Raw genomic sequence first — 21,915 nt, forward strand, 5'->3', positions numbered from 1 at the left:
TCCAGCTTGTGTCAAGTTGACATACAAAACCAGCCAGTACAGTGGAGTGAGTGGTTAGTAGGAAAAAAATGACCCCTCATTTCTGCCACTAGCACCAAAATAATAAGATGAAGGGAGGTGGCACATGGGATTATTATTCCTGACACAGTAGTATTTATTTATTTATTTTAAGATTTATTTATTTATTATATGTAAGCCCACTGTAGCTGTCTTCAGACACTCCATACCAGAAGAGGGAGCCAGATTTTGTTACAGATGGTCGTGAGCCACCATGTAGTTGCTGGGATTTGAACTCAGGACCTTCAGAAGAGCAGTCAGTGCTCTTAACCACTGAGCCATCTCTCCAGCCCACACAGGAGCATTTATTAAGGAGGTCCCTACATTTAGAGTAACATGAGAGTAGTTCCTTCACTAGAGCCAGCCTGAGCTTCCTCACAGGGAAGAGAGAACTTGAGGCTGGGACGGGGGAGGGGTAGCTCCAAGCCACTTGGTTGTCTACCCAGGTCCCTACAAGCTGCATAGTGACCCAGGTATGCAAAGGCCCCACGGAAGGCCAGGCAATTACTGACTTGTGTGTGGTGCTGGGAACCCAGGGCTCCCTGCTCTGAAAGCAGGAAAGTGATGCCCCAACTTTATTTTTCATTAAAGATTTTTGTTTTGTTTGTTTTGTTTTTTGTTTTTTGAAGCAGGGTTTTTCTGTATAGCCCTGGCTGTCCTGGAACTCACTCTGTAGACCAGGCTGGCCTCGAACTCAGAAATCTGCCTGCCTCTGCCTCCCAAGTGCTACGATTAAAGGCGTGCACCACCACCACCTGGCTTCATTAAAGATTTTTGAGATAAGATATCCTGTAACCCATGCTGGTGCAGAACTTTGTCTTGGTTACTGTTCTAGCGCTGTGAACAGACACCATGACCAAGGCAACTCTTACAAAAGAAGGCATTGAATTGGGGCTGGCGTAACAGTTTAGGAGGCTAACCCATTATTACCACGACAGCGAGCATGGCAGCATGGTGTCAGGCCAGGCCTGGTACTGGAGAAGTACCTGCTGAGAGATACCATTGTGATCTGCAGGCAGCGGGAGGGGGTGAAGGAGCAAAGGAAGGAGGAAGGGGGGGAGAAAGAGAGAGAGAGAGAGAGAGAGAGAGAGTGAGTCAAAGCCCACACCCCGTAACACACTTCCTCCCACAAAGCCACACCTATATGCACCCATGGGGCCATTCTTATTCAAACCACAAGATTACGATTTAGCTCAAGCTGGTCTTAAGTTTGAGATAACCTGATCTTCCACCTTAGCCCACAGAATAAAGAGCAACACTTTGCTTTATTTTCTATTTTAGTGAAATAACCAAAAATTGAAGTAGAAATGAGATTTGCTTAAGGCCACTTGGCCAGAAAGGTTTAGAGCCCAGACTTCTGAGCTTCTAGCAGTTTATGAACTAATTTGGTGAGAAGAAAACAGTTTGCTGTCGATCATCTGTAGAGCTATGCATAAAACCTTCTAATTTAGTTTTCCCTATATCAGATTTCAGAGTGGAGGAGAAACTGAAAGGTCCCTCCTCGGCTCCACCCCTTTGCCTGAGTCTGTCGTTGGGCTCAGCGTCTCAAGACTGTTGTTATTTTCTCTAAAACAGCACTGCTCTATAGTAACACCTTTTAATCGACAGGGCAGTTGTCAAGGGCAGGTACCCCCATCGCAGGCAGCTTGGGTTGCTGGAGGCAACATTTCAGCCCCTGGATCTGAGTCCTTTTCCTGGAACTCGCTGGTCACTCCTAAAGCTGCCCCAAGTCAGAAAAAACAAAAGTTGTTTCAAGGTGCTTGAGCCTATTGAATTCCCATGGCGTAGGGCAGCAAAGAGGCTCTGCCTGCTAGAGGACTTCTACCTCTGAGCTCTGGGGTGGGGTGCGGGGATCAGGGAGAAGGTTTGCCTGTTTCCAGTATAGGGTCCTGGAGAGGGGAGCTTGGATTTATTCTCTGCTTCCTTCTAGCCTCTGCTGCAGCAGCCACCGGGGCTGGAAAGCTGGGGGGAGCTGCTCCCTTGTGGACCCACAAACCAGCATCCCTTCCAGGCGTCCTGCGTTGCCAACTGCTCCCTGAAACCTAGCCTCTTCCGGTCGGTCGTCGGGAGCAGCACACACGGGTCTCAGAGAGTCTAGAGAGTCAGACCACGTTGTCTGGGTCACCTTGCCACTACGTTCCTGAGTCTGCGTGGCCTCCCCTGTCAGCTGAGAGTGAGAACAGGCTCTCCTGTGTGCGCGCTGGGGTCTAAAGGAAAGACAAAGAGCCTGGTGTGTGGCCCGCATGAGCCCTAAGAACCTGAAGGCTCTGTCTTGTTACAATCTGCAAGAAGTCAGAAGCACAGGAAGTTAGTCAAGCAGGTGATGGAGCCAGGGTCAAAGCTTTGGGCTGCCTGGATTCATGGCCTTATTCCCTGCAGTGGCATCTGCCATTTATTATTATTATTACTATTATTATTATTATTTATTATTTGTGCAGTGTTTAGGTTGGAACCCAGAACCTTATTCATGTGAAGCATGGGGCCCTTTCTCTTCCTGGGAACAGGGACTCAATGAGTTGCCTCTGGAGCAGCTGGAATTATAGGCCTATGCTGCCAACCAGCCCAAAAAACCTCCCTTTTGGATGATGGGAAATGAGGGGCTTGGAGCAAACAGGTACTTCCATGTCTTCCCTCCAGAGTGCTCCCAAACCCGAAGTGCTCCCGAAGGTGTCATCTACATCCCTTCTTCACAGATGTTTCTCATTTATATTCTCTGCCTCTCTAAGTCCAGCAGACTCTAGAACAAACCTTGGATTCTGAGTCCCCGGGGGCCCTACAGAAATGCCCAGCCCTCAGGCAGCTGTGGGAGCCACTGCAGGTCACAGCCCTCAGGACCCTGACAAGTTCTTATTAACTTGAACCCAAGCTGGCTGGTAGCCAACATTCTCAGAAAGCTGGCTAGGGCTGGGAAGAAATTCTTACCAAGTAAACAATGCACATTCAGATCCTGTTATAGACACTTTATAAAGTGCAGCTTCCTCGTGTGCCTGGTCTCCCTGGCTGTACGATGTCAGCATCCTGAGACATTCATGACCAGCTAAAGGCCGGGGGGGGGGGGGGGGGGGGGGGCGGGGGGGGGGAGGGGGTGGAGAGGAGAGGGGGGAAGGCGAAGGCGTAAGGAACATGGTGGGAGTGGGGACGAGTGAGGGTGGAAGTGGGGTGAGGTGGACCCAGAGACAAAGCAGGCCTTCCTGTAACTCTGACATTCCTCTTGAGTTGGGAGGGTGTCCTTTTTTTTTTTTTTTTTTTTTGGTTTTTTGAGACAGGCTTTCTCTGCATAGCGCTGGCTGTCCTGGAACTAACTCTATAGACCAGGCTGGCCTCGAACTCAGGATTTCATCTGCCTCTGCCTCCCAGGTACTGGGATTAAAGGCGTATGCTACCACTACCAGGTGGGAGGGGTGTCTTAGTTAGGGTTTTACTGCTATGACCACGACCAAGGCAACTCTCGTAGACAATATTTAATTGGGGATGACTTAAACTTTCAGAGGTTCAGTCCATTATCATCAAGGTGGGAACATGGCAGCATCCAGGCAGGCATGGTGCAGGAGGAGCTGAGAGTTTTACATCTTCATCTGAAGGCTGCTAGTGGAAGACTGACTTCCAGGCAGCTAGGATAGGGGTCTTAAAGCCCATGCCCACAGTGACACACCTACTCCAACAAGGCCACACCTCCTTTTTTTTTTTAAGGTTTATTTTATTTATTGTATGTATGTGAGTACACTGTTGCGGTCTTCAGACACACAAGAAGAGGGCATCAGATCCTGTTACAGATGGTTGTGAGCCACCATGCAGTCGCTGGGAATTGAACTCAGGACCTCTGGAAGAGCGGTCAGTGCCCTTAACCACTGAGCCTTCTCTCCAGCCCAAGGCCACACCTCCTAATAGTGCCACTCCCTGGGCTGAGCACATATGAACCATCACAGAGGGTTAAATGCAAGTAGCACCTGTTGCATGTAACCTCGGCTTTTCCACCCATGCCCCAGTTCCCAAAATAACAACTCTGAGGCTTGTTATTTATGAGTAAATGCATAGGTCATGAGCTAGGGATTGTTCCTTGACTAGCTCGTAACTTAATTAACTGTTTATTCTGTTTTATGAGTGCTGCATGGCTGCTTACCTCTCCTCAGAGTTGGGGGCAAATCTCTTCCCCAGGCCTGACTCTATTCCAGAGTCCCTGTCTCCCTACCGGAACTCCCACCCTCTATTTCCTGCCTCAGCTAATAGGCCGTCAGCTTTTTATTGACAGGTGGAGCGTCCATACAGTACATGAGAGTCTCCTCCGTCCAGCTCCGTCCAGCTAGCAGGCCTTTATTTATCTTCACTCACTACTTGCTGTGCTCCCAAGCTGGAGTTACAAACACACCCAGACCTGAGGGCCTCCTCTAACGCAAACCCCAATTTAGGAGGGGAAGAAAAAAAAGGAGACGCAGAAAAATCGTTGTAGTCCAGTACGCGATGAACTCGGTAGGTATTTGTATACCAAGCCAGGGAAGAGAGACCCATGTGACACAGGGATTGTGGTCCGTTGTAGGTCTGGAAAGATGAGGGACCTTCTCAGCTATGGAAAAAGTGACTCAGGGCAAAGCGGCCAAGGCCTGATCTCAGAACCATGCCCCTTGGTGAAGTGAGGAGTGTATGCGTGCTAGGTATGGGGGTGACCAGCAGTCGGGAGGCTGCACTTGGAAGACGTGCACTGGTGCAGGCGTCCGGCCCTGTAAGGCCTAGCAAATCTGGGCATGGCAGCGGAAGCTGGGGAGGAGGCAGAGACAGGAGCATCCCTGGGCTTTCTGGCCAGCATGGCTAACTGAAGCAGAGAGCTCCAGGCTCATCCAGAGACCCCGGCTCAGAAAATAAGATGGGGGCTGGGAGATGTTCGGCGGGTAAAGCGGTTGCTGGACAAATGTTGGGGCTGTGCTTGAATTCCCAGAATTCGTGTTAAGCTCCATGCTTCTGTGCTGGGACAGGAGAGCCAGACAGGAGAATCTCGGCGGCTCGTGGGCCAGCTAGTGTGGTATGCGTAGCCGTGCACACAAAGATAACCTGTGTCAGGCAAGGTAGAAGGTGAGGACAAACATGAGACTGCCCCTTGACCTCCATGAGTGTACCTGCACACACACACACACACACACACATACACGCGCACGCATGTAATCTAACATGCATCATACACAAAAATAAAAACAATGGCGACACATGGCTGCTAAATACATTTTTCTCAACCTACTTTAATAAGGGTTCAACCTCCTCTTTAGCCCCCCACCCACCAGAGTTAGTGGAAGAGAAAAGTTATCAGGACACGGGGGAAGTGGACCTGTTTAGCAATAGTTCTTTTTTTTTTTTTAAATACTTTCTTTTTTTTTTTTTTAAGATTTATTTTATTTATTATATGTAAGTACACTGTAGCTGTCTTCAGACACTCCAGAAGAGGGAGTCAGATCTTGTTAAGGATGGTTGTGAGCCACCATGTGGTTGCTGGGATTTGAACTCAGGACCTTCGGAAGAGCAGTCAGTGCTCTTAACCGCTGAGCCATCTCTCCAGTCCCTTAACAATAGTTCTTTGGGTGCGAGTCCAATCTTGATTGTCAGGATATCAACAGTCCAGTCCACTAGCAAACACCAAATACAAACCAGAAGCTGCAGTCCAGTCCACTTGGCAGTCACCACACATGAACCAGCAAGAACAGTTCAATCCAGAAGAAATCAAAAGGCTCGCCAACTACCTGAAACCACAGAAGTGGTAAGAAGCCGCAGGAACCTCCCAGCAAGTTCTTTGGTGAGTTTCTCTCTATAGCATCATCTTAAGCATCATGCTTAGGAATGCAGTATAAGTTGAATACAGGTGTGCATTAGTGAAGAATAGCGAGGCCTGGCAAAGCAAACTAGTGCTTCAGCTCCCACGGCCTGTGGGGTCATATTTATATTCCTTCCAAACATCACAAGTCCTTTTGTGTGTCTGCTTTAGCAAAACATCCTTTCACCTGGGTGCCCCAGCGAAATATCTTTGACATAACTGACTCTCCAAAGGAACCAGGAGTTTCTACCTTACATGACTTTGACTTCAGCCCCACCCCCAACATGCACACCCACACAAGTGTGTACAGACACATAAACATATGCACGAAAGAAAGAAAAACAAAATATAATGATATGCATGTATGAAAATGCCATATGAAACCCATTGCTTTGTATGTTAACTCAAGAAATAAATTTTTGTGCTGGGTGTAAGGGTCTGAAAATCACTGAGGGAGGACCCCAGACTCAGATAGTATGCAAAGACAAGGAGCATTTATTCTGCAGAAACAAGCAGCACGTGGGGGTCAACTATTCTCCAAAATGGCGACCCTAGACAGAGGTGCTCAGGCCTTCTTTAGGGAGCCTGGGTAACTCTCTAGAAGGATTAGGTTAATATAAAATTTCACTGGTGGGTGCTAGGGGGTCACAGGTGGTCAGTGGTCTGCATTCCTATGCCAGGAACATTTAACCATAGGATGAGATACAGCTGCCCAGCACAGATGGCTATCCTGAGATATTTCCTCATTTTTGTGGTTTTCCCTATTTTTGTGGTTTCCCCCATTTTTGTGGTTTTCCCCAGGCTGTTCTTTGGGAGGGGGTTTTATGACCTTGTTTCTGGATTTTGTGGTCTCTTCCTGGAGCTGGTGCCTATGGCCTTCTTTTTGAAATCAGGCCTGGGGGGGCTGGAGAGATGGCTCAGCGGTTAAGAGCACTGACTGCTCTTCCAGAGGTCCTGAGTTCAAATCCCAGCAAGCACATGGTGGCTCACAACCACCTGTAATGGGATTGGATGTCCTCTTCTGGTGTGTCTGAAGACACCTACAGTGTACTCATATACATAAAATAAATAAATCTTAAAAAAAAATAAAAATCAGGTCTAGCCGTCAAATGGGGTTTATGTCATCCTCTCAACTGGGCAGTGGTGGTGCACACCTTTAGTCCCAGCACCTGGGAGGCAGAGGCAGATGGATTGCTGTGAGTTCGAGGTTAACCAGAGCTACATAGTGAGATCCTGTCTCCAAAGGCAATAAAATATAAGTTAATTAATTAATGGGAAGAGGGCGGTCGAAGCTCTTCTAGGAAACAGTAACTGGGGGCTTTGCCGCCATCTGGATGAGGAAGGCAGGGGCCAGGGAAAGTGTAATCAACAAAGCCTTAGGGCCCTTGGCTTCTCTTCATAGCCCCATAGCAATCAATTGTTTAAAAGCCAATCTGCGTGCTACAAAGAAGAGGTAATACATGTCCCTACTGTGTGGTCAGCCGGAACACAATGCCTGTCACCAGCAGGTGCCTGGTGGGGATTGTTGAGCCTTGAGAGCACCGGCAGGGCAAGGTGAGAAGGAAGTAGGGGTGAAGGCTGTCCACCCGAGCTCCATGCGGGGGTCATTAGGGTCTCCCCCTACTTTCTATTCCTTCCTTCCCCTTTTCCTTCTCCTTCTCCCTCTGCCCCACCCCATGTATATGTCTGTGTTCATGTGCATGCGTGCATATCCAGACAAGAACACCAAGTATATCCACCACTCAGCCCCATTCCCAGCCTTTCTGTGACACCACAAACGAATAAACTAACCTCTGGAACACTGAGGGACATTTGAGAAGAATATTAACAGCAGGAGTGGTGGGCATGGTGGCCACACCTATAATCCCAGCACCTGGGAGGCAGAGGCAGGCGAATTTCTGAGTTCGAGGCCAGCCTGGTCTACAGAATGAGTTCCAGGATAGCCAGGGCTACACAGAGAAACCCTGTCTTGAAAAAACCAAAAGCCAAAAGCTAAAAGCTAAAAAAAAACCAAAAAAAAAAAAAAAAACCCACCAAAACCAAAACAACAGCAACAACAACAACAACAAAACAAAAACAAAACCAACCAAACAAACAAAAAACAAAAAACTGGGGCTGGAGAGATAGATGGCTCACCGACTGTTCTTATGAAGGTCCTGAGTTCAAATCTCAGCACCCACATCTGTAAAGACATTTGATGCCCTCTTTTCGTGCTGTCCGAAGACAGCTATAGTGTACTCACATATACTAATAAATCTTCTTTTAAGAAAAAGAATGAACTCTACTTGGATCAGGTGGGGATGGAGACAGTCTCAGAAGAGGCCCCAGCTAAGATGTGGCAAACCAGCACCATTCCAGTAGAACTGGTGCCCAGTTGACATTTGTGCAAGATGGCTTCTTAGGGCTCTAGTCCTGCATAATGAACCTCAGCCTGCATAGCAGATGCATGTTTACCTGCCCTCCCACAGTCTGGGAGCCTGACATTTGGGTGTCAGTGGCATTGGCGTCCCCTGGGCTTGCAGATGTCCCCTTTCTCTCATGGTGCACCCCTTCCCCACCCCCATGTCTCTCCTGACTTCTTTTTAAAGTGACACCATCCATCTTGGGTGGTCCTTAATTAAGGACTGTGCTTAATGCTTTGATAAGTGTAGCTACCTCTTTAAATGTCTTGTCTCCTGAAGTACCGGGTACTGCTTCAGGGCCTGGCCCTGCAGGAAACAGGAGAAAATGAGCACGTGTTCTGGAACTCAGAGAAATGGGACAATGCTCAGGAGGATGTGGCCAGCGCAGCCACCACTGTGGCTCAGGCTTGTTTCAGAAAAGGAGCAAGACTGCCATCTGGTCTTAACCAGCCTCTCTTGTGACTGTCAGTGGGTGCATAGGCTTTCCCTGAGCTGCAGGGGGCGCTGCTGCACCAACCGCATCTCTGAGCTGGCTAGGCACCAGGCATCTTCCTCCAGCTGAATCCTGCCCTGGGTCCTGCTGGTGTCTGGCCACATATGGGACAAAGGAAATTGTGAGCACCAATAAATGACCTAAAGCTTCAGCCTGTCCAGTCGGGGACTGGACGCCAGCCTGGCTCATCTTGTCTGGATGTTTCCCTGTAGAATTTGCCTTTGGCTGCCCCCATCTGGCTGCCAAGGTACCTCGGGCTGTGTGAGGTTGGAAAGATCTGGATGAAGAAAGTCCCAAGCTACTAGGCAAGAGGACCTAACCAGTCCAGGGGCCACTACCTTTCACTAACATTAGCAAAACCACAACATTGTCTTGGGACCGTGAGCCTGCTGTGTGAACATGGCCTGATCCCAGAGCTTGCCACGCCTCCCTGTTGCTCTTAGTCAGGGGTAGCCAGGGAGGGGCTCGGGCACACTCAAGCATGCCCACGTACCACTCACACAGTACACAAATCTACACACATCCCTCAGGTACACCTACACATCCCTCACATGCACCTGTGCAAAATCACATGCACATTTGCATGCATACTAGCATATACACCGCACCTACAGAGTCACGAGATAACTCCCGGGCGCACACTAACTCCTGCACATAATTCGTGCATGCATAAACACCATCACACATTTTGTTTGTTTGTTTGTTTGTTTTCGAGACAGGGTTTCTCTGTTCTGGAACTCATTCTGTAGACCGGGCTGGCCTCGAACTCAGAAATCTGCCTGCCTCTGCCTCCCAAGTGCTGGGATTACAGGCGTGCGCCACCACCGCCCAGCACCATTGCGCACTTTTCTTTTCTTTCCTTTCCTTTTCTTTTCTTTTCTTTTCTCTTCTCTTCTTTTCTTTCTCTCTCTCTCTCTCTCTTTCTTTCTTTCTTTCTTTTTTTTTAAAGAGGAATGAGACTTTATTGAAACATTAAGTTTAAAAGTTCTGGGCCTGGGGAGATGAGCTGGCTCAGTGGTTAAGAGCACTGGTTGTTTTCCCATAGTACCTTGGTTCAATAGCACCCGCATGGCAGCCCACGTTGTCCAGTTCCAGGGAACCTGATGCCTTCATCTGGATTCTTAAGGCCCTGATACATACTATACATACATGAAGGAAAAATGAAGTCAGCTCTGCTCGACAGACCAGCACTGGTGCCTGGAGACCCCAGAGAGGCATTTCTGCCCTGGGCACGTTCCTGTATGCCAGCCAGTCAGGGAAAGTAACCTGGCCATGTTGGCTTAGATACCACAACCAGAGAAATCCAAGAGCATTTAGCTAACAACTGTTTACAATTTGAAGGCTAATTTATTTTACCCAGAGTTAGCTCATCACACATTTTCACACAAGCACATGCTCATATATACTCGGAATCATCCTCACACACGCATGAACACAGAATCACATTTTCATGTGCATACATACTAGCTCACACCCACACAGGTCATAGATTTGTGCACACACGGTAACAGATGCCCACACTCACGCATGTGCACTCCCCTGAGGATGCTTCTGTTTTATTCCATGGTCGCTGATGAGAGATGGGAGGCAGAAACTGCCAAGGCGCATTGGAACGGTTGGCGATTCCAGAGACGGCTGCGGTTCAGAGCCAGGGATACTAGAGGAGACACACATGGTCCAAGGTAAAATCCTTTATTCTCTAGAGGACCTCCTTGGCTGCCCAGGGTCACATACATCATCTTGATGCCCTGGGCTGTATCCAGCCCCCTCAGACTTTCTTAGCTATGGGCAACACACAAGGTAGCCTGGGCCTCTTGTCAATGTGGATCAACAAACAGGTTCTCATCATAGTCATCCCTTGACCGGACATGAGGCCTGGGGCTTTGATCCAAGGTGTGGCTTTCCGTGCTCTGTGACTAGAGTCCCATTCACTCTGCTGGATAGAAAGCCGAAGAACAATGCACCAAGTAAAGCTAAGATGCTGGCTGGGGAGGCCCCAGACCAATTAATTCCCTTGTCAGTAGACAAGTTATTTCATTATTAATTAAGAAAAACAATGGGAGGGTGAGCTGTGATGTGCTTGTGGAAGTCAGAGGACAGGTTTTCGGGAATCTGTTCTCTCTTCACTGTGTAGGTCTGGGGACCGTGTGAATCAGGGGCCTGTGTGAGTCTGGGGACTGAAGGCAGATTGTCAGGCTTAGCGGCAAGGCCCTTTTCCCACTAAGACCTTTGGGTGCTCAGTCTGGAACTTCTCTGATCCTCCTGCTTCTGCCTCCACAGAGCTGAGATCACAGGAGAGTGCTGCGGTAGTTAGCTTTTTAATTAGCTCTTTGTTCTTCTGAAGGAGAGCTTCAGACACAGGAGCCAGGGCTGGCCTGGAAAGAGCATAGGGTTTGGAGACAGAGGTAGACTATGGGAACTCCATGCTTGCCTCCTGCCCTGGCCTGCTGTCGACAGTGGGGTGTCTTCCCCGGCTGTGCTGCTGGACTGTGGACTAAGGCTTGCTGCTGGGTCCTCACAGGCACCAACACCACCTGAGCAGCTCCTCGGTCCCCAAGGCACAGCTGTTTCTCTGACCTCGCTTTCATGTCTGAGCTTTCATCTTCTACTGTAAAGATAAAAATACCCTCGCAGCCTCCCTGGTCCTGATGCTAGTCCAGCCTGTGGCTGTCTAAAGTGAGTGTCTCTTCCATCTTCTCTTGGTTCTTTGTCCCGTTGGGCTTTGGTCTTCTCTCTGCCAAGGATCTAGCCACTAGTTATTTTTCCAAAGGCTTCATCAGCCCTGCCACGTCCCATCCTGCTCTGCTACTGATGACCCCCTCCCTGTCCAGCCGACCTTCCCAGGTCCCTGGGTGTGGTCCTCTGGACATCCCCTGTCTCTTCAGGCTCATCTCCTCACTCCTAGCCCCTTCTGCACATCCTTATGCCCGTCTCCGTGGTGGTTCCCCTTCTTACCTGGTCTGTGCCCTGGATCCAGAGGCCTGAAGCTGTGACTTGGGCCAGGAGAAAGCGCTTAATTTAGGAGCATCTTCCCAGCTCCTCTGCCGTAGTTTCTCTGCATCTGCCTCCTTGCTCGGACACATCGCAGGTGTTCCTCACTGCCGTGTGGTATCTCAAAAGTCTGACACCAGACCCCAAACAGGCTAGATTTTCTCCTGTGTTATCGTCTGTTTTCATCTCCTTTTCTTGTTTTGTGACAGGCTTGTTCTGTATCCCTGACTGGCCTTGAATTCATGTGTGACAGGTCTGCCCACCTCTGCGTCTCCGTGTTGGGATTAAAGGAGTGTGCTTCTACACCTGTTGTTTTAAAAGGCTTATTTTTACAGGTCTAGAAAATTAGCTCAGAGGTTAAGAGTACTTACTGCCCTTACAGAGGTGCAGTTCGCAGCACCCACATGGGGGTCTGAAACTATCCTCAATGTCAGCCCCAGGGGTCCAACTCCCTTTTCTGACCACCACAGCTTCCCCGGGACATAGTGGCATGCATACGTGCAAATATTTAGGTCTATGATTTTTTAAAATTTACTTATATTATATATTTGAGTACACTGTCACTGTCTTCAGACACACCAGAAGAGGGCATCAGATCCCATTACAGATAGTTGTGAACCACTCACAACTCACAACTGGGTATTGAACTCAGGACCTCTGGACAAGCACTCAGTGCTTTTTTTTTTTTTTTTTTTTTGGTTTTTTTTCACTGCCCCACCACACACTCAGTGTTCTTAACCTCTGAGTCATCTCTCCAGCCAGGTCTATATATATTTCTTTTTTTTTTTTTTTTTTTTTGGTAAAGATAAGATTATACAGTCGGGTGGTGGTGGCGCACGCTTTTAATCCCAGCACTTGGGAGGCAGATGCAGATGGATTTCTGAGTTCGAGGCCAACCAGGTCTACAGAGTGAGTTCCAGGACAGCCAGGGCTACACAGAGAAACCCTGTCTCGAAAAACCATAAATAAATAAATAAATAAATAAATAAATAAACAAATGCGATCATATAGGAGCTGGAGAGATGACTCAGCGGATAAGAGCACTGGTTCAACTCCTAGCACCCACATGTCAGCTCTCAACTGTTTATAACTCCATTTCCAGTAGATCTGATGCCCTCACACAGACATACATGCAGGTAAAACACCAAAGCACAAAAATAAGAATAAATTAAAAAAAAAAAAAGATCTTATTATCATGTAGCCCTGGCTGGCTCTGAAGTTCCTTGTAGAGCAGACTGGCTTGAAACTCACAGAAATTAATCCACCTTTGTCTCCCCAGTTTGGGTTGAAGGTTGTGCGCTACTATGTTCCTCTTTATTTTGAATTTTGATGCAGGGTGTCACTGTAGCCAAAGCTAGCCTCCAGTTCACTATGTAGCTAAGGACAGCCTTGAACTTCTGTTTCTCTTGCCCTCCAAGTGCTGGAATTGCAAAGCCGTGTCACCATTCCCTGCTTTCTATAATTCACTTTACAGACTTTATTTTTGGAGGGTTTTGACTAATGCAGCTCATTTTATAATAGGAGTTTTTCAAAGATTATCACTATATTGGAGGTGAGAGTGGAGCAGGTGGGCAGTCCCCCAGCAAGGGATGGAGGATCTCAAACGGAAAGTGAGACCCAGTGAGACCGCAGGGCTTTGTGGGGGACATGAGGTAGGAAGGACCCCCCCCCCAAAGGGCTCTAGGTTTGGGGGCCTAGCTGAGTATAGAAGTTGGAAATGAGGAGGTAGGGCAGAGAACATTTGAACATTTGGTTCTGGGGCCCAGAGGAGAAGCCAAACTCAGCGCGGAGAACTAACTGAGTCCCAGACAGGGCTTCAGCCATGAGCTCCGGCAGTTCAGACTAGGGTTGTGTGGCCCCTGGCTGAGGAGGTGGTGAGACACATCGTTAAAGAAGGTGTAGCCAGCAGACAGGACAAATATCCCTTGGCAAACAGATCTCTTTTCTGAATGTGGATTCTGGATTGTCTTTGGGGAAATACAGTAATTGACCAATCAGCCGGAAGAGAATGTGGATTGGGGATTTTGCACAATGGGCTTGATTATGTGTCAGGTGGGAGGGAGACAGCCCTTTGTCATGTAGAAGGAGCTTGGTCCGGCCTTGAGGGGGGGGGGGGATGAGGGTAGGGAGAACTTTGGTGGTCTTGGGGTCAGACTGGAAGAGGGAGTGACCCTGAACCTAGTTCGTCACCCAGCAGGAGACCGGGATGTAAAAGTACACTGACTAGGGCAGCCCTGGGCTGGGCTTGAGGTGGGTGCAGGGTAAGAGGTTTGACCCCATAATAGGTCAGGCAATTTGCAACAATATGGGGTCATTTAAATAAAAGGTCATTTGCAATAATATGGGGTCAGGGTTCACTGCAGGGCCTTCCGAGTGGGTGTCAGCTAGACAGTGTTCAGATGGAGAGGGGGCTCTGAGGCCAGGCAAGCTAAGGCCCAGGAGTGAATTCATTCTAAGCAAGAGCCAGTAACTAAGGGCCCCTTCCGGGCAGGGCCAGACATTTTGGTCCTGTTGGACAAATGCATCAAGGCCAGCCCAGGTGCCCTGGAAAACCCCAGCTCTAGCCCCACACCACTGAGCTCCTGACCGTCGCCCAGAGTGCTTGTGGGCTCTCCAGACCCACCCTGGGTGGCCTCCCTGGGCAGCCCAGGCCTATGTGGGCCTCACTGGACCAAGGAGGGAGGCAACCAGGCAGGAACAGGGAGCATATTTCAAGCCTTGTGGCCCTGACCCCTTTCTGACAGGGGTGAATCCTGGGTTTAGGTCTAGATATGTGTCCTGGGACGAGCCTTGGGACCTGTCTCCTCTTGTCAGGTGAGGCAACGAGAGGCAGGATTCTGCAAGCTGGACCGGAAGGAAGCCCAGTGATGCCATTAAGGCTCTTGTCTCACAGATAAGGAAACTGAGGCACAGGCTGCTGATTATCACATCTGTGGTCCCCCAAGTAGACCTGGCCCTCTGTGAAATGTCATTGGGGAGAGTGAAGGAGATAGAGGCAGGGACACTGTAGAGTCACCTCATTAACCCAGGCACCATGATTGGTGGCAATCAAGAAACATTTGCTTAATTGATTGAAGAGAGAGGCCGGAGGAGAGGCTTGTAAAGACCAAGGATTCTAGGTTCTTCTGCAGAGAAAGAAACTACCTCAAGAGGCCTTTCTCCCTCAATACCTTTGCATTGTGTGGGGTAGGGAACAATAATATGATAGACAGATGGACGGACCGACAGACGGAGACAGTGCACAGGGCATAGAACCAGCACCTTGGGCGTTCTGGACAAGTTCTCTTCACCTATATACCCCAGCCCCTGTAGTTCCCTGACACACCTCCCCAAGTCCTCTGTGAAAATAGATGGAGTTTAGACGTGGCATCTCAGAAGAGATGGCTCTCCTGTGTGTACCCCGGAGAAGATGGGGTCTCTAGTTTGCACGGCTGAAGGAGGGAAGGGGTCTGTCCCTCAGTGGGTCGTTTTGACTCCTGCATAGGCTTTGGTGGCTCTGACCCAGCCAGGAGCAGAGACCCTGGGTAGCACAGTGCACCTCGCTGCTCCCCTTACCCTTGAGGGTTTGTTCTAATGGGAAGTGATTTGCCTGCCTGCAGGTGCTTCTGAGGTGTGACTAAAGCCCCAGGGAGAACAAACAAATCATAATGAAACCAAGTCTGTGTGTTTGATTCCTGTCTTTAGCCTCCCTCCCCTGTGTGTTTGGTAAATATGTAAAATGAAACCACTCCTCAGTGACCTGTTAAAGTTTCAGGCTGGCCTTGAACTTGTTGTAGTAGATGACTCTGGAGTCCTGGGAGTATTTTTATGCCATACTGGGGAATTGAACACAGGGCCTGGTATTGATCATTCTCCAACAGTAACAGCTTGGGGGTGGTGAAGGCACTCTGCTGTGTTTATTTCATTTTGTCCCCGACTATTCCCAGACCCGAGGTTTCATCTTTTTGCCCATGTGATGGGGTTGGGGTGAGGAGATGGGTAATCTCCTTTTCATCTAGATTTTTTTTTACAAAAAGACCTGAAATAATGTGTTTAGGTTACTCTTGTATATGTTTAATTACTTCTAACCCCGAGTTTGCTGAGTTTGTTCTGGGCTAAGAGCTTTCCCAGGGAAGTTGACCTCAGTGAAGGGCCACACACGGTGGCCAGTGCTTGGAAGGCTGAGAGGAGAGGATTGCACTGAGTTCAATGCTACTTTAGCTACATAGCAAGCACCAGGCCAACTGTAGAAACTAGAAGGTAGAAGAGGAAGGGGAGGGGTGGGAAGGGGAGGAGGAGGGGAAACTCTTAAAGTGTACCTTTAAAATAGAACAAGTAGCCGGGCCGTGGTGGCACACGCCTGTGATCCCAGCACTTGGGAGGCAGAGGCAGGCAGATTTCTGAGTTGGAGGCCAGCCTGGTCTACACAGTGAGTTCCAGGACAGCCAAGACTACACAGAGAAAACTTGTCTTGAAAAAACCAAAAAACCAAACCAAACCAAACCAAAACAACAAAACAAAAATAAAAACAATAAAACAGAACAAGTCAGGCATGGTAGTACATTTCTACAATCTCAGCACTGGAGAAACTGAGGCCGAAGGCTAAGTGTATGCTGGAGACCATCCTGGGCTACCCAGGGAGTTCCAGGCCTGTTTGAACTATAGTGTCAGACCCTGTCTCAAACATAACATGATGAAACAAATAAACCAACCGCCCCTAAAACAAACAAACAACAAACAAAGCATCAATCAATCAAAGGGAAAACCCTGAAACAGGAAAAACCCCGAAACTGCGAAAGCCATGGTGTGGCCACACAGTGAACTAGGAAACCCCAAGCTATGGAGGAGCTGCTGGCTCCCCAGCCAGATGTGGAGTGGCACAGACTCTTCTCGGCTTGTCAACCTGTGTGGCCCTCGTGGAGGGCATGGGGTGCTGGACAGCACGTGGTGGCTGCTCACTGCTCCCTCGTGTCCTGTGTCCGTGAGTGTTCTCAGCCTGACGTGGGTCTCGATACCTGTGTGGCATGAGGCAGGGGCCTTGGCACTGGAAGTCTCAGCACACTTGTGGGTCTGGTGCTGGGGAGGCTCTCCAACACTGCCAGGCACGAATCCAGGGGTTTGAGAGCCAGCAGCACCCTCTGCTCTGCCAGAACAAAGGCTCCTTACACTTTTTCTGCTTGTGCCCCTTTGGGCCTAAGACAAGGTTTCCCTGTGTCGCCCTGGCTGTCCTGGAACTCACTCTGTAGACCAGGCTGGCTTCAAACTCAGAAATCCACCTGCCTCTGCCTCCCAAGTGCTGGGATCAAAGGCGTGTGCCACCACTGCCTGGCAAGACAGTTATTTTAAAACAATCCATTGATACACACATGTATGTGCATTGGATCGGTAAGCTGTCACGTGCTGTGAGGGGCTCTCCAGTTCCAGACTCCAGCACCTTGTCTGGGGACAGGCTGCTCCCTGACTCTGTAAGGAGGAGAAGGAAGAAGAACAAAAGAGAGGAAAAGTAAAACCATTGTGTCCACAAGAACAGACTGTGCCTGAGTGCTCGATACTGCAGGACTGAGAGCATCTTCAGCCTCTTCAGAGTTGGGACTGCAGATTCCTCAAAGTGAGTAAATGTAGGAAAAAACTCTGGCAGCTTAAAGAGACGATTCATCACAACCAAATCCTAACAAAATGATGGTTATTAGCAGCGGACTCCCTGACCTCGTGCAGAGGAGTGCGCCTCTAAACAGCGCAGTCTAATTCTGCCTGGATTTGAGTGACAGGTGATGGAGCAGACTGTGTCTGGGTTCTGTCCCCTGTTCTGCTCTCACAGTGGCCAATGCTGCACAGCCACTGACTTGTCGTCCCTGTCCCAGGATATTCCATGCAAAAACCTTACTGCAGCGAGATATTTCCTGTAGGTGTCTCGGGTTCCTACACTTTGTTGGTTGATTGGTTTGGTTTTTTGTTTGTTTGTTTGTTTGTTTTTGTGTTTGAATGGAACCCCCGGTTCTCCTACATACCCGGAAAGCCCTCTGGACCACAGCCAGCCTGTCTAGACACTGCAGTGATAATCACTGATATGAATGTACTTATGTCAGACTGAGGGGAATTGCTGGGTCTTAGAATAATATAGTTCCTTCAGCTCTTGAACAATCTGCCAAAGTGTTCTCAGCTGTCTTTCTATTTTTACTACAATATGAGAGTTCTTACTGGTACAGATAGTCATTAAATTGGTAGAATTCTGTATCCATTCTTGACTAAAAAAAAAAGAAAGAAAGAAAAGAAATTCTTTTTTTTTTTTGAAAGAAAAGAAATTCTTATTGAACTGAGACTGTATCTCAGTGATGGAGGACATCCTAACATGCCCAGTGCCCTGGGGATGATCCCCCAAACTCCAACTAATAAATAATAAAACAACACACGCACATGTGTGTGGAAGAGCACACACACACACATACAAACACACAAACACACACACTTAAAAAATTGCTATTTCCACCGGGCAGTGGTGGCACACGCTTGTAATCCGAGCACTCTGGGAGGCAGAGGCAGGTGGATTTCTGAGTTCAAGGCCAGCCTGGTCTACAGAGTGAGTTCCAGGACTATACAGAGAAAACCTGTCTTGAAAAACAAAAACAAACAAACAAAAAATTACTATTTCCTTAACAAGAGAATGCATTTATCTCAATTATAAAGGTCATACTTAGTAGGGGAAACGTGAAGGAGTCCATTAAAATCAGGAGCAAGACAGTGATATCTACTCTCATTTCTTAGCATTAATCTCCAGATAGTAGCCAAAAAATCAGACACTAGAAAGGGCCTCAGCCACAGAGTTTTTGCCTAATATACAGGAGGCCCTGGGTTCTTCTCCTCTATGACAATAAGCTAATAAATAAATAAAAAGAATAAAGCTGAGGAAGAAAGGAAGGGGGATAGGGAGAACCAGGGAGATAAATGTTTGAAAAGGAGGAATCAGTTAGCAGGTGTGGAGAGATGGCTCTGGGGTTAAGAGTGCCTGCAGAACTCGCCGAGGACTCGAGTTTGGTTTCCAGCACCCACACTGGGTTAAACACAGCCACCTGTCACTCCAGCTCAGGGCCTCGCAGGGCCTGCACATACATGCACGTCCCCACACCCCATGATCATAACTTAAAAATACATATCATTAGCAAGGGCGGGAAGGAGTTTAGAGTACTTGCCTCTGGTGCCTGAGGCTCTAAGTCCACTCCCCAGCACCACACAACACCGGCACGTTTGGAGGGGCAGAGGCAGGAAGATGAGAAGTTCAAGTCATCCTTGGCTGCACAGTGAGTATGAGCCCAGCCTGTAATACATGAGGGTGGAGGTGACAGGGAGTATCAGTGGCAGAGCCAAAAATAGAGAGAGATAAAGGATAGACAGACAGACAGACAGACAGACAGACACACACACACACACACACACACACACACACACACACACACATACACACAGAGAAAGTATAATACCATTGATAGATATTCCATTTGCGCCTAACAAAAAAGCAATGGATTTAGAAATGGAAGTCACCTAAGTACTGTTATAAACGATAAAGAGAATCCAGAAGGGAAGCTGTGTTGGAAGTCAGAAGGTAAAATAAACGATTTGCAGTGAGCGATGCAAGCGGAAGTTCAGCAGGCCTGTGAATTAAAGACTCCTTTCCATAGCAGCAAGAATTACAAAGGGCCCAGGGAGTCACTGCACAGGTTACACACACACACATACATTTAATTAAAAATAATGATCTTTTAAAAAAAGAGGAAGTCACATAGTGGTGTGTTGTCACAATGGTGCTTCCTGTCTGATCATGCTTGCTAACGTCAGGAAAGAGAGATACGTCTCGCCTGCGGGAGGCCTTCGGTCCACCCCCAGCTCTGAAATAAGCAAACAGCCAAATCAGCTATGAAGGCGTCCCAACTGCCACCCGACTCAGAGCCGTGATAAGGCCTAATTGCAAAGAGGCAGGCTAAGTGTCAGAGTCAACAAGTGGACCTCCAGGACCTCCAGAAGACCTGAGTCTGGCTGCCTCCTGGGAGGGACCCTGGGTAGGAGAGACTTCACTGGACTGCTTAAAATATAAAAGCAGAGAGCTGGGCCTCGGGCCATATACACACAAACAACAAAAGCAGGGTCAACGTTTATATTTAGTTTTGAGTGGGTGTGTGTGAGTGGTGTGAGTGTATGAGTGTATGTGTGAGTGTGTGTGAGAGTGTATGAATATGTGTGTGAGTGTGTATGAGTGTGTGAGAGTGTGTGTGAGAATGTAAGTGTGAGAATATGTGAGAGTGTGAGAGTATGTGTGTGAGTGTATATTAGTGTGTGAGTGTGTGTGTGTGTGTGTGACTGAGTACGTGAGAGTGTGTGAGTGTGAGTAAGTATATGTGTATATGAGAGAGTGTGTGAGGGTGTGCAAGAGTGTGTGTGAGTGTATGTGTGTGAGGGTGTGTGTAACAAGTAACCTAAGAGAGAAGAGGCTATCAATCTGAAAGTGGTGGGAAGAGTAGGGAGGGGCTCGAAGGAGGGTAACTGTGAAGGGAAGGAGGAAGAGGGGGGAAAAGAAAACAAAGACAGATGTTGATGCAGATGTGGACAAAAAGGAGCCTTAACCACTGCTGGTGAGAACACGAACAAGCCCAATATGGAGGAAGGAAGATTCCCATGTGACTCAGTTGGACCCTTTCTGGGTATTTGTGCAAAGCCCTTGTCACAGGGACGAGTGTTTATTGTGGCTCTATTCACAGCAGCAGAGTCATGGAACAACCCAGATGTCTCACACAGAGGAACAGAAATGGTGGTGTGTATACACAACAGCTTTCTGCTGGTGTGAAGGATGAAACCTTGATGCTTGCAGGGAAGGAGACACTGCTGGAGGTAGTGAAGGAGCCAAGAGGACCTCAGAATCAGTTTTCATGCATTTCCTCTCACTTTTGGCTCCCAGATCGTACGTGGGTACAGAAGTTGCTATTCATGTATCGCGAGAGTAGACCTGTCTGGTGTTATAGGGCAGAGCAGTGGGAAGGGGAAGGAGAGAAGAGAGGGCAGAGGGGGCACAGCAGGAATGTGTTCAGAGTGTAGTCCAGGCATGCTCAAAAGCCTCAAAACATTGAAATATGGGTCAGTGAGGTCCATTGGGGGGTAACGAACTGCACTTGTTACCAAGCCTGACAACCAGACTTCAATTCCTAGGACTAACCCGGCAGGAGAGATCCAACTCATTTGTTTGTTTTCAGATGGGGTCTCTCTGTGTAGCCTCGGCTGTCTTAGAACTCACTCTGTAGACCAGGCTGGTCTTCAACTCACAGAGAACCACCTGCTTCTGCCCCCCAAGTGCCAAGACTAAAGTCACGTGCCACCACAGCCCCACAGGAACTGACTCTTGAAAGTTATTCTATGATATTCACATATATACTGTAATCTGTGCCTCCACCTCCTCCAATAAATAAATAAAAACAACAAAAAAACTTAAAAAATTATCAATTAAAAACACAGTTTGGGAAAAAGAATATAAAATTGGGAAGTGGGCATAATGGTCGGAACCTGTAACCACTGTGAGGGGGAGCGAGGTGGGAAATCACGTAAATTCAGGAGTTGGAGGCTGGCCAATGGAACATAGTGAAACCTGTGTGATGAGAAAACCATTCTGTGTCATTTGTAAGAGTGACAGAGGTAAAATGAGCAGGAAGGGCAAAGGAAGAGTCTGCCTCCCTCTCCTACACTCCCTTCCACAGATTTGAATGCTGCTGAATTCCAATTATTTTTAAGAGAGTAAAAAAAGTCACATTACATTTTAGAAAGTTGACCACTCAAATAAGTTAACGGTGCAAGAGGTAGCTAGCGTTTCTTGAGCACCTACAGTGTACCAAGAGACTTGCCAGGAATTCTGGGAACATTGTGATTAAATGGCTAAGTTCTGGTGTCAGTTTTCTCAGAGGGAATCACCTAGAGGGCACTCACATGTCCCAGAGGGGACTGAGGAGGGTCTGAGATCTGCAGAGCTTGCAAGCGTGGGACTTACAGCAAAAATAATTGGAATTCAGCAACACTCAAATCTGTGGAAGGGAGTGTAGGAGAGGCAGGCAGACTCTTCCTTTGCCCTGCCTGCTCATTTTATCTCTGTCCTCTTACAAATGACACGAAATGGTTTTCTCATCACACAGATCTTACTAACAATGAATATTTGCACCTGTGGTTTT

Source organism: Apodemus sylvaticus, chromosome 12 (assembly GCF_947179515.1).
Source record: "Apodemus sylvaticus chromosome 12, mApoSyl1.1, whole genome shotgun sequence".
NCBI lineage: Eukaryota > Metazoa > Chordata > Mammalia > Rodentia > Muridae > Apodemus > Apodemus sylvaticus.